Source organism: Pristiophorus japonicus, unplaced genomic scaffold (assembly GCF_044704955.1).
Source record: "Pristiophorus japonicus isolate sPriJap1 unplaced genomic scaffold, sPriJap1.hap1 HAP1_SCAFFOLD_75, whole genome shotgun sequence".
NCBI lineage: Eukaryota > Metazoa > Chordata > Chondrichthyes > Pristiophoridae > Pristiophorus > Pristiophorus japonicus.
The window spans coordinates 957,006-970,170 of NW_027254666.1; positions in this window are offsets into that span (position 1 = coordinate 957,006).

Sequence of the window (13,165 nt, forward strand, 5' to 3'; positions counted from 1 at the left end):
AACACCACTTTTTACAAAAGGAGGGAGAGAGAATTCGGGTAATTATAGACCGGTTAGCCTGGACATCAGTAGTGGGGAAAATGTTGGAATCTATCATTAAGGATGAAATAGCAGCCCATTTGCAAAACAGTGACAGCATCGGGCCGAGTCAGCATGGCTTTAGGAAAGGGAAATCATGCTTGACGAAATTTCTGGAATTTTTTGAGGATGTAACGAGTAAATTGGACAAAGGAGAACCAGTGGATGTGGTGTATTTGGACTTTCAAAAGGCTTCTGACAAGGTCCCGCACAAGAGATTGTTGCACAAAATCAAAGCGCATGGTATTGGGGGTACTGTACTGACGTGAATAGAGAACTAGTTGGTAGACAGGAAGCAGAGAGTCGGGATAAACGGGTCCTTTTCAGAATGGCAGGCAGTGACTCGTGGTATGCCGCAGGCTCAGTATTGGGACACCAGCTCTTTACAATATACATTAACGATTTGGATGAAGGAATAGGGTATAATATCTCCAAGTTTGCGGATGACACTAAACTGGGTGGCGGAGTGAGCTGTGAGGAGGACGCTAAGAGGCTGCAGGGTGACTTGGACAGATTAGGTGAGTGGGCAAATACATGGCAGATGTAGTATAATGTGGATAAATGTGAGAGTATCCATTTTGGGGGCAAAAACACGAAGGCAGAATATTATCTGAATGGCGGCAGACTCGAAAAAGGAGAGGTGCAACGAGACCTGGGTGTCATGGTTCATCCGTCACTGAAATTGGGCATGCAGGTACAGCAGGTGGTAAAGAAGGCAAATGGTATGTTGGCCTTCATAGCTAGGGGATTTGAATATAGAAGCAGGGAGGTCTTACTGCAGTTGTACAGGGCCTTAGTGAGGCCTCACCTGGAATATTGTGTTCAGTTTTGATATCCTAATCTGAGGAAGGACGTTCTTGCTATTGAGGGAGTGCAACGAAGATTCACCAGACTGATTCCAGGGATGGCTGGGCTGTCAGACGAGCAGAGACTGGATCAACTGGGCCTTTATTCACTGGCGTTTAGAAGGATGAGAGGGGATCTCATAGAAACATATAAGATCCTGTCGGGACTGGACAGGTTAGATGCGGGAAGAATGTTCTCGATGTTGGGGAAGTCCAGAACCAGGGAACATAGTCTTAGGATAAGGAGAAGGGCATTGAGGACTGAGATGAGAAGAAACTTCTTCACTCAGAGAGTTGTTAACCTGTGGAATTCCCTGCAGCAGAGAGTTGTTGATGCCAGTTCATTGGACATATTCAGGAGTGAGTTAGATATGGCCCTTACGGTTAAGGGGATCATGCGGTATGGATAGAAAGCAGGAAAGGGGTACTGAGGGGAATGATCAGCCATGAACTCATTGAATGGCGGTGCAGGCTCGAAGGGCCGAATGGCCTACTCCTGCACCTATTTTCTATGCTTCCATGTTTCTATAGCTACTCATCTCCTCAACTTCTTTCCCGAAGAAAGTGACCAGCGGTGCATCTTTCCTCTCCCGGTATCCAGAGTATGACGGCAGGGGAGTTGCCTCTGGCACCAATTGGGACAGCATTGATAATCTTTGCAGAGGGACATAAGGAAGACGGTGGTAGGAAATTGATGCTGATACAGGCTCGAAACAGGTTACAGTTCTATTTCACAGCACTGGTTTACACAGACTAGAAGTCACCACAACATTTTCAATCTGTTATATTTGTTTCCTTTCTAAGCAGTGGCCATTACATGCTGTGTATGTAATTTAGCATCTGACGACTATCTGAATTTATGTTTATGAAATGTTCATGTTTGTGCAATGCTCCCTCGAATATTTTTATCGCACACGGTCCCTTGAACTTTGTTGCTGGTGTGGGCCATTATTCAGCTGCACATGCACAGTATCTCTTCCACCGGCAGGAGCTGGGGATCTGCCTGCACTGGACCGCACAATTGGTGGACGACCGTTCAGCCTCACATCTGAGGGGAAGCATTGGTGGGCGGCATTGGTGATCAACAGATCAACAAAACTTGTTAAGTCCAAGTCCATCTCAAATAATTATCCGCTCATGGGTTAGAGGGTGAGAGAGGGGTTGGAGGGACATTCCTAGATACAGGAGTGAGAGAGAGGGGTTAGAGTGAGTTTCCACGATACAGGAGTGTGAGAGAGGGGTTAGAGGATCCTCCCCACATACAGCAGTGAGAGAGAGGGGTTAGAGGAAGCTCCCCAGATACAGGAGTGTGCAGGAGGGGTTAGAGGGACTTCCCCAGATACAGGAGTGTGAGAGAGGGGTTAGAGGGACCTCCCCAGATACAGGAATGTGAGAGAGGGGTTCGAGGGAGCTCTCCAGATACAGGAGTGTGAGAGATGGGTTAAAGAAACCTCTCTCGAAACTGAGGTGAGAGAGAAGGTGAAAAGGACCTCCCCAGACACAGGAGTATGAGCGAGAGGTTAGAGCGAGCTCCCCAGAAACCTGAACTCGGAATTGCGTCCAGAGTCAGACTGTGTTGATATCAGTTTGTAACTGGGAGCTGTTGTCTTAGTCTCAAGCTCCGAGACGAGGCCAGTTTTACAACCATTTTTTAACCTGCCCTTTCACAAAACCTGAGCAAATATTTCAGGTTGAAATAAGGATAGCTGCAGTAAAGTAGAATGAATATCACAGCTGATTATACCCCTGTGAAACGACAGAGTCACGGAAATCTTCCAAACACACCCAGTCAATTGTTCACCCCTTACTGTCAACAATGCCAGTGAAATAGCAGGAGACGTATTCACAGTAGATATTATCGAATCACAGCTCCTTCCTCATTCTCTCCTCCCTCAAGCAAATCACTGACCTCAACCTGACACAGGTACATGCAAGGACTCTTGCTGTGTAGAGTAAAATTGGCACTAGCTCACTGATTAAAAGGGACGTCCACCGATACAGGAGTGTGAGAGGGGGGTTAGAGGGACCTCCCCAGATACACGACTGTGAGAGAAGTGTTTGGAGGGACCTCCCCAGACACAGGAGTGTGCAGGAGGGTTTAGAGGGACCTCACCAGATACAGGAGTGTGAGAGAGGGATTAGAGGGACCACCCCAGATACAGGAGTGTGAAAGAGGGATGAGAGGGACCTCCCCAGATACAGGAGTGTGAGGAGTTTGAGGGACCTGCCCAGATACAGGAGTGTGAGAGAGGGGTTAGAGGGACCTCCCCAGATACAGGAGTGTGAGAGAGGGGTTAGAGCAACCTCCCCAGATACTGGTGTGTGAGCGAGGAGTTAAAGGGTCCTCCCCAGATACAGGAGTGTGAGAGGGGGATTAGAGGACCTCCCAAGATATAGGAGTGTGAGAGAGAGGTTAGAGGGAGCTCACCAAATACAAGAGTGTGAGAGAGGGGTTAGAGGGAACTCCCCAGATACAGGAGTGTGAGAGAGGGCTTAGTGGGACCTCCCCAGATACAGGAGAGAGAGGCTTGGGGGTTAGATGGAACTCCCGAGGTACAGGAGTGTGAGAGAGGCTTTAATGGGACCTCCCCAGATACAGGAGTCTGAGAGAGGGGTTAGAGGGAGCGCCCAGATATAGGAGTGTGAGAGAGGGGTTAGAGGGAACTCCCCAGATACAGGAGTGTGAGAGAGGGCTTAGAGGGACCGCCCCAGATAGAGGAGGCTGAGAGAGGGGTTAGAGGGAGCGCCATGATATAGGAGTGTGAGAGAGGGGTCAGAGTGAACTCCCCAGATAGAGGAATGTGTGCGAGAGGGGTTAGAGAGACCTCCCCAGATACAGAAGTGTGTGAGAGATGGGTTAGAGGGACCTCCCCAGATACAGGAGTGTGAGAGAGGGGTTAGAGGGAACTCCCCAGATACAGGAGTGTGAGAGAGGGGTTAGAGGGACCTCCCCAGATACAGGAGTGTGAGAGAGGGGTTAGAGGGACCTCCCCAGATACAGGAGTGTGAGAGAGGGTTTCGAGGGATTTCCCAGATACAGGAGTGTGAGAGAGTGGTTAGAGGGAACTCCCCAGATACAGGAGTGTGAGAGAGGGGTTAGAGGGAACGCCCCAGATACAAGAGTGTGAGCGAGGGGTTAGCGGGACTTCCCCAGATACAGGGGCGTGAGAGAGGGTTTAGAGGGAGCTCCCCAGATACAGGAGTGTGAGAGGTGGGTTCGAGGGTCCTCCCCAGATACAGGAGTGTGAGGGGTTAGAGGGACCTCCCCAGATACAGGAGCGTGAGAGAGTGTTTAGAGGAACCTCCCCAGATACAGGAGTGTGAGCGAGGAGTTAGAGGGTCCTCCCCAGATACAGGAGTGTGAGAGGGGGATTAGAGGGACCTCCCAAGATATAGGAGTGTGAGAGAGAGGTTAGAGGGAGCTCACCAAATACAGGAGTGTGAGAGAGGGGTTAGAGGGAACTCCCCAGATACAGGAGTGTGAGCGAGGGCTTAGGGGACCTCCCCAGATAGAGGAGAGAGAGGGTTGGGGGTTAGATGGACCTCCCGAGGTACAGGAGTGTGAGAGAGGCTTTAATGGGAACTCCCCAGATACAGGGGTGTGAGAGAGGGCTGAGAGGGACCACCCCAGATAGATGAGTCTGAGAGAGGGTTTAGAGGGAGCGCCCAGATATAGGAGTGTGAGAGAGTGGTTAGAGGGACCTCCCCAGGTAGAGCAATTTGTGAGAGAGGGGTTAGAGGGACTTCACGAGATATAGGAGTGTGAGAGATGTGTCAGAGTGACCTCCACAGATAGAGGAATGTGTGAGAGAGGGGTTAGAGAGACCTCCCCAGATACAGAAGTGTGTGAGAGATGGGTAAGAGGGACCTCCCCAGATACAGGAGTGTGAGAGAGGGGTTAGAGGGAACTCGCCAGATACAGGAGTGTGAGAGAGGGGTTAGCGGGACGTCCCAAGATACAGGGGCGTGAGAGAGGGTTTAGAGGGAGCTCCTCAGATACAGGAGTGTGAGAGCTGGGTTCGAGGGTCCTCCCCAGATACAGGAGTGTGAGAGAGGGGTTAGATGGACCTCCCCAGAAACAGGAGTGTGAGAGAGGGGTTAGAGGGACCTCCCCAGATACAGGAGTGTGAGGGAGGGTTTAGAGGGACCTCCCTAGATAAAGGAGTGTGATAGAGGGGTTAGAGGGACCTCCACAGATACAGGAGTGTGAGAGAGGGGTTAGAGAGAGCGCCCAGATATATGAGTGTGAGAGAGGCGTTAGAGGGACCTCTCCAGATACGGGAGTGTGAGAGGGGGGTTAGTGGGACATCCCCAGATACAAGAGTGTGAGAGAGGGGTTAGAGGGAGCGCCCAGATATAGGAGTGTGAGAGAGAGGTAAGAGGGACCTCTCCAGATACAGGAGTGTGAGAGGGGGGTGAGGTTAGATAGAACTCCCGAGGTACAGGAGTGTGAGAGAGGGGTTAGTGGGACATCCCCAGATACAGGAGTGTGTGAGAGATGGGGTAGAGGGACATCCCAATATATAGGATTGTGAGAATGGGTTGGAGGGACCTCCCCAGATACAGGAGTGTGAGAGATGGGTTAGAGGGAGCGCCCAGATATAGGAGTGTGAGAGAGGGGTTAGACGGAGTTCCCCAGATGTTGGAGTGTGAGAGAGGGGTCAGAGAGACCTCCCCCGATATCGGAGTGTGAGAGGGGGGATTAGAGAGACCTCCCCAGATACAGGAGTGTGAGAGAGTGGTTAGAGGGTCCTCCCCAGATACAGGACTGTGAGAGAAGGGTTTAGAGGGACCTCCCCAGATACAGGAGTGTGAGAGAGTGGTTAGAGGGATCTCGCCAGATACAGTAGTGAGAGAGAGGGGTTTGTGGGATCTCCCCAGATACAGGAGTGTGAGAGAGGAGTTAGGAAATTCCCGAAATACAGGATTAATTTGGGAGGGTTTAGAGGGACATCCTCAATTAGAGGAGTGATGTGATCGGGGTTAGGAGCACCTCCCCAGAGACATAAGTGTGAGAGAGGGGTTATAGGAGCCTCCCTAGATATTGGAGTGACAGAGAAGGGTTAGAATTATCTCCGCAGATACAGGAGTGTGAGAGAGGGGTTAGAGGGACCTCCTCAGATACAGGAGTGTGAGAGAGGGATTAGCGGGACGTCCCCAGATACAGGATTGTGAGTGAGAGGAATAGAGGGTCCTCCCCAGATACAGGAGGGTGCGAGAGTGGTTAGAGGGACGTCCGAAAATACAGGAGTGTGAGAGAAGGCTTAGAGGTTCCTCCCCAAATACAGGAATGTGAGTGGTTAGATGGACGCCCCGCCCCCCCCCCCCCAAATCCAGGTGTGTGAGGGGTTAGAGTGACCCCCCCCCCAACGATAGAGGAGTGTGAGGGGTCAGTTTCACTGTGAGTGTAAACGGCCCTATTTAAAAGAAGAGGCAGACAAAAAGCAGGGAATCTATAGACCAGTTTGCCTTGCATCTGTGGTTGGTAAAATGTTGGAGTCCGTTATTAAAGAAGCAGTAGTAGGACATTTGGAAAAGCAAAATTCGGTCAGGCAGAGTCAGCATGGATTTACAAAGGGGAAGTCATGTTTGACAAATTTGCAGGACATTTTTTGAGGATGTCACGAACAGGGTTGATAAAGGGGAACCAGTGGATGTGCTGTATTTGAACTTCCAGAATGCATTTGATGAGGTACCACATAAAAAGGTTAATGACCAAGATAAATGTTCATGGGGTTGGGGTTAATTAGCCCTGATAGAGGATTTGCTAACAAACAGGAAACAAAGAGTCGGGATAAATGCTTCATTCTCTGGTTGGTAACGAGTGGGGTGCCGCAGGGATCAGTGCTGGGAACCCAACTATTTACAATCTATATTAACGACTTGGAAGAACGTGTAACCTTGCCAAGTTTGTTTATGATATAAAGATGGGAGGAAAAGCAATGTGTGAGGAGGACACACCAAATCTGCAAATGGACATAAACTGGCGAAGTGAGTGGGAAAAATATTGGCAGATGGAATATAATGTTGGAAACTGTGAGGTCATGCACTTTGATAGAAAAAATTATTTATAAATGGAGAAAGATTGCCTGGGGGTACTTGTGCATGAAACACAAAACGATAGTACACATATACAGCAAGTGAGCAGAAATGCCAATGGAATCTTGGCCTATATTGCAAAGAGGATGGAGTATAAAAGCAGGGAAGTCTTACAACAGCTATACAGGGTATTGGTGAGGCCACACCTGGAATACTGTGTGCAGTTTTGGTTTCCATATTTAAGAAAGGATATACTTGCTTTGGAGGCAGTTCAGATAAGATTGACTAGGTTGATTCCGGGGATGACGCGGTTGCTTTATGCGGAGAGGTTGAGTAGGTTGGACTTCTACTCATTGGAATTCAGAAGAATGAATAAGAGGGGACCTTATCGAAACGTATAAGATTAAGAGGGAGCATGTCAAGGTGGATGCAGAGAGGATGTTACCACTGACAGGGGGAGACTAGACCTAGAGTTCGTGATCTTAGAATAAGGGAGATGAGGAGAAATTTCTTCTCTCAGGGATGTCAATCTATGGAATTCGCTGCCTCAGGAAGCTGGGACATTGAATAAATTTAAGACAGAAATAGGCAGTTTATTAAACGATGAGGATAAGGGGTTATGGGGAGTGGGAGGGGAAGTGGAGCTGAGTCCAGGATCAGATCAGCCACGAAATTATATTGAATGGCAGAGCAGGCTCGAGGGGCCGTATGGCCTACGCCAGTTCCTATTTCCTCTTCTTCTGGGATGGAGGGACCTTCCAAGATACAGGAGTGTGAGGGTTTAGAACGAACTCCCCAGAAACAGAAGTATGAGAGAGGGGTTAGAGGGACCTCCCCGGGTACAGGAGTGTGGGAGAGGGGTCCGAGGGAGCTCCCTCGATACAGGAGTGTGGGAGAGGGGTTAGAGGGACCTCCTGCGTTACAGGAGTGTGAGCGAGGGATTAGATGGAGCTCTCCAGAAACCTGACCTAGGAATTGTGTCCGAAGTCAGACTGTGTTGACACCAGTATATAACTGGGAGCTGTTGACTTGGTCTGACAACTCACAGGCGAGGTCAGTTTTACAACCATTTTTTAAACTGCCATTTCACAAAACCTGAACAAATATTTCAGACTGCTATCAGGATAGCTGCAGTAAACTGGAGTGAATATCACAGCTGATTATGCTCCTGATAAACGACAGTCACGTATATCTTCCAAACACACCGAGTCAATAGCTCACCCCTTACTGTCAACAATACCAGGGAAATCGCAAGAGAGGTATTCACAATAGATATTATCGAATCACAGCTCCTTCCTCATTCTCTCCTCCCTCAAGCAAATCACTGACCTCAACCTGACACAGGTCCATGCAAGGCCTGTTGCTGTGTACAGTAAAATGGGCACTAGCTCATTGATTAAAAGGGATGTCCACAGATACAGGAGTATGACAGAGGGGTTAGAGGTTCCTCCACAGATACAGAAATGTGAGAGAAGGGATTAGAGGGACCTCCCCAGATACAGGAGTGTGCAGGAAGTGTTAGAGGGATCTCCGCAGATACAGGAGTGTGAGAGATGGGTTAGAGGGAGCTCCCCAGATACAGGAGTGTAAGAGAGGGTTTAGAGGGACCTCCCCAGATACACGAGTGTGCAGGAGCGGTTAGAGGGGCCTCCCCAGTTACAGGAGTGTGAGAGAGGGGTTCGAAAGAGCTCCCCAGATACAGGAGTGTGAGAAATGGGTTGAGGGACCTCCCCAGATACACGAGTGTGCAGCAGGGGTTAGAGGGACCTCCCCTGTTACAGGAGTGAGAGAGAGGGGTTAGAGGGAGCTCCCCAGAAACAGGAGTGTGCAGGAGGGGTTCGAGGGACCTCCCCAGATACAGGTGTGTGAGAGAAGTGTTAGCGGGCTCTCCCCAGACACAGGAATGTGGGAGAGAGGTGTTAGATGGAGCTCCCCAGATACAGGAATGTGAGAGAGGGATTAGAGCGACCTCCCCAGATACAGGAATGTGAGAGAGGGTTTAGAGGGACACCCCCAGATATAGGAGAGTGAGATAAGAGTGTGAGGGACCTCCCCAAATACAGGAGTGAGAGAGAGGATTTAAAGCGAGCTTCTCAGATACAGGAGTGTGAGAGAGGGGTTAGAGTGACCCCCCCCCAGAGAGAGGAGTGTGAGGATTCAGTGTCACTGTGAGTGTAAACGCCCCTATTTTAAAAAAGAGGCAGACAAAAAGCACGGAAACTATAGACCAGTTAGCCGAGTATCTGTGGTTGGGAAAATGTTGGAGTCCGTTATTAAAGAAGCAGCAGCAGGACATTTGGAAAAGCAAAATTCGGTCAGGCAGAGTCAGCATGGATTTACAAAGGGGAGGTCATGTTTGACAAGTTTGCTGGATATTTTATGACGATATCACGAACAGGGTTGATAAAGGGGAACCAGTGGCCCTGCTGTATTTGAACTTCCAGAATGCATTTGATAAGATACCACATAAAAAGGTTACTGTCCAAGATAAAAGTTCATGGGGTTGTGGTTAATTAGCCCGGATAGAGGATTGGCTAACTAACAGAAAACAGAGAGTCGGGATAAATGCTTCATTCTCTGGTTGGTAACTAGTGGGGTGCCGCAGGGATCAGTGCTGCGAATCCAACTATTTACAATCTATATTAACGACTTGGAAGAACGTGTAACCTTGCCAAGTTTGTTGATGATATAAAGATGGGAGGAAAAGCAATGTGTGAGGAGGACACACCAAATCTGCAAATGGACATAAAGTGGCGAAGTGAGTGGGAAAAAAATTGGCAGATGATATATAATGTTGGAAACTGTGAGGTCATGCACTTTGGTAGAAAAAATTATTATTTAAATGGAGAAAGATTGCCTGGGGGTACTTGTGCATGAAACACAAAACGATAGTACACATATACAGCAAGTGATCAGGAAGGCCAATGGAATCTTGGCCTATATTGCAAAGAGGATGGAGTATAAAAGCATAGAAGTCTTACAACAGCTATACAGGGTAGTGGTGAGGCCAAAATTGGAGTACTTTGTGCAGTTTTGGTTTCCATATTTTCGAAAGGATATACTTGCTTTGGAGGCAGTTCAGATAAGATTCACTAGGTTGATTCCGGGGATGAGGCGGTTGCTTTATGAGGAAAGGTTGAGTGGGTTGGACTTCTACTCATTGGAATTCAGAAGAATGAAGAAGAGGGGACCTTATCGAAACGTATAAGATTAAGAGGGAGCATGTCAAGGTGGATGCAGAGAGGATGACTCCACTGACGGGGGAGACTTGAACTAGAGTTCGTGATCATAGAATAAGTGACATGGGGAGAAATTTCTTCTCTCAGGGATGTAAATCTATGGAATTCGCTGCCTCAGGAAGCTGGGACATTGAATAAATTTAAGACAGAAATAGGCAGTTTCTTAAACGATGAGGATAAGGGGTTATGGGGAGTGGGTGGGGAAGTGGAGCTGAGTCCATGATCAGATCATCCATGAAATTATATTGAATGGCAGAGCAGGCTCGAGGGGCGATATGGCCTACGCCAGTTCCTATTTCCTCTTCTTCTGGTTTAGAGGACCTCCCTAGAGACAGGAGTGTGAGGGTTTGGAACGAACTCCCCAGACACAGAAGTATGACAGTGGTGTTAGAGGGACCTCCCCGGGTACAGGAGTGTGAGAGAGGGGTTTGAGGGAGGTCCCTCGATACAGGAGTGTGGGAGAGGGATTAGAGGGACCACCTGCATTACAGGAGTGTGTGCGAGGGGTTAGAGGAACCTGCTCAGTTACAGGAGTTTGGGAGGTTAGAGGGACCTCCCAGATACAGAAGTTTGAGTAAGAGGTTAGAGAGAGCTCCCCAGAAGCATGACCTAGGAATTGCGTCCGGAGTCAGACTGTTGACACCAGTATATAACTGGGAGATGTTGTCTTACGCTGACAGCTCACAGGCGAGGTCAGTTTTACAACCATTTTTTAACCTGCCTATTCACAGAACCTAAACAAATATTTCAGTTTGAAATAAGGATAGCTGCAGTAAACTGGAATGAATATCACACCTGATTATACACCTGAGAAACGACAGAGTCAGGTACATCTTCCAAACACACCCAGTCTATTGTTCACCCCTTACTGTCAACAACACCAGGGAAATGCAGGAGAGGTATTCACAGTCGATATTATCGAATAACAGCTCCTTCCTCATTCTCAACTCCCTCAAGCAAATCACTGACCTCAACCAGACACAGGTCCATGCAAGGACTCTTGATGTGTACAGTAAAATGGGCACAAGCTAACTGATTAAAAGGGACGTCCACAGATACAGGAGTGTGAGAGAGGGGTTAGAGGGACCTCCCTAGATACAGGACTGTGAGAGAAGGGTTTAGAGGGACCTCCCCAGATACAGGAGTGTGCAGGAGGGATTAGAGGGACCTCCGCAGACACAGGAGTGTGAGAGCCGTGTTAGAGGGAGCTCCCCAGGTACAGGAATGTGAGGGGTTAGAGGGACCTACCCAGATACAGGAGTGTGAGAGAGGGGTAAAATGGACCTCCCCAGATACAGGAGTGTGAGAGAGGGGTTAGAGGGACCTTCCCAGATACAGGAGTGTGAGGGGTTAGAGGGACCTCCCCCAGATACAGGAGTGTGAGAGAGGGGTTAGAGGGACTTCCCCAGATACAGGAGTGAGAGGGAGGGTTTAGAGGGACCTGCCCATATACAGGAGTGTGAGAGAGGGGTTAGAGGGACCTTCCCAGATACAGGAGTGTGAGTGAGGGGTTAGAGGGACCTTCCCAGATACAGGATTGTGAGGGGTTAGAGTGACCTCCCCCAGATACAGGAGTGTGAGAGAGGGTTTAGAGGGACTTCCTCAGATACAGGAGTGTGAGAGAGGGTTTAGAGGGACCTCCCCAGATACAGGAGTGTGAGAGAGGGGTTAGAGTGACCTCCGCAGATACAGGATTGTGACAGAGGGGTTAGAGGGACCTCCCCAGATACAGGAGTGTGAGAGAGGGGTTCGACGGATCTCCCCAGATACAGGAGTGTGAGAGAGGGGTTAGAGGGACCTGCCCAAATACAGGAGTGTGAGGGGTTAGAGGGACCTCCCCAGACACAGGAGTGTGAGAGAGTGGTTAGAGGGAGCTCCCCAGATACAGCAGTGTGAGTGAGGTGCTCGACGGAGCTCCCCAGATACAGGAGTGTGAGAGCGGGGTTAGAGGGACCTCCCAGATACAGAAGTGTGAGTAAGAGATTAGAGCGAGCTCCCCAGAAAACTGCCCTCGGAATTGCGTCCAGAGTCAGACTGTGTTGATATCAGTTTATAACTGGGAGCTTTTGTCTTTGTCTCAAGCTCAGAGACGAGGTCAGTTTTACAACCATTTTTAACCTGCCTTTTCACGAAACCTGAGCAAATATTTCAGGTTGAAATAAGGATAGCTGCAGTAAACTGGAATGAATATCACAGCTGATTATACCCCTGTGAAACGACAGTGTCACGTACATCTTCGAAACACACCCAGTCAATAGCTCACCCCTTACTGTCAACAATACCAGGGAAATCGCAAGAGAGGTATTCACAATAGATATTATCGAATCACAGCTCCTTCCTCATTCTCTCCTCCCTCAAGCAAATCACTGACCTGAACCTGACACAGGTCCATGCAAGGATTCTTGCTGTGTACAGTAAAATGGGCATTAGCTCATTGATTTAAAAGCGACGTCCACAGATACAGGAGTGTGAGAGAGGGCTTAGAGTGAGCTCCGCAGATACAGGAGTGTGAGAGAGGGGTTAGAGGGAGCTGCCCAGATACAGGACTGTGAGAGAGGGGTTAGAGGGACGTCCCCAGATACAGGAGTGTGAGGAAGGAGTTTGATGAAACTCCCCAAATACTGGATTGGGAGAGAGGGGTTTAAGGGACCTCCCCAGACTCGGAGTGGGAGAAAGGAGTTAGGAAATTCCGAAATACAGGATTAATGTGGAATGGGTTAGAGGGACATCCTCAATTAGAGGAGTGATGCGAGAGGGGTTAGGAGCACCTCCCCAGAGACATAAGTGTGAGAGAGGGGTTATAGGACCCCCCTAGATATTGGAGTGACAGAGAAGGGTTAGAAGTATCTCCGCAGATACAGAAGTGCGAGAAAGGGGTTAGAGGATGCTCTCCAGATGCAGGAGTGTGAGAGAGGAGTTAGAGGGACACCCCCAGATATAGGAGAGTGAGAGAAGGGTTAGATG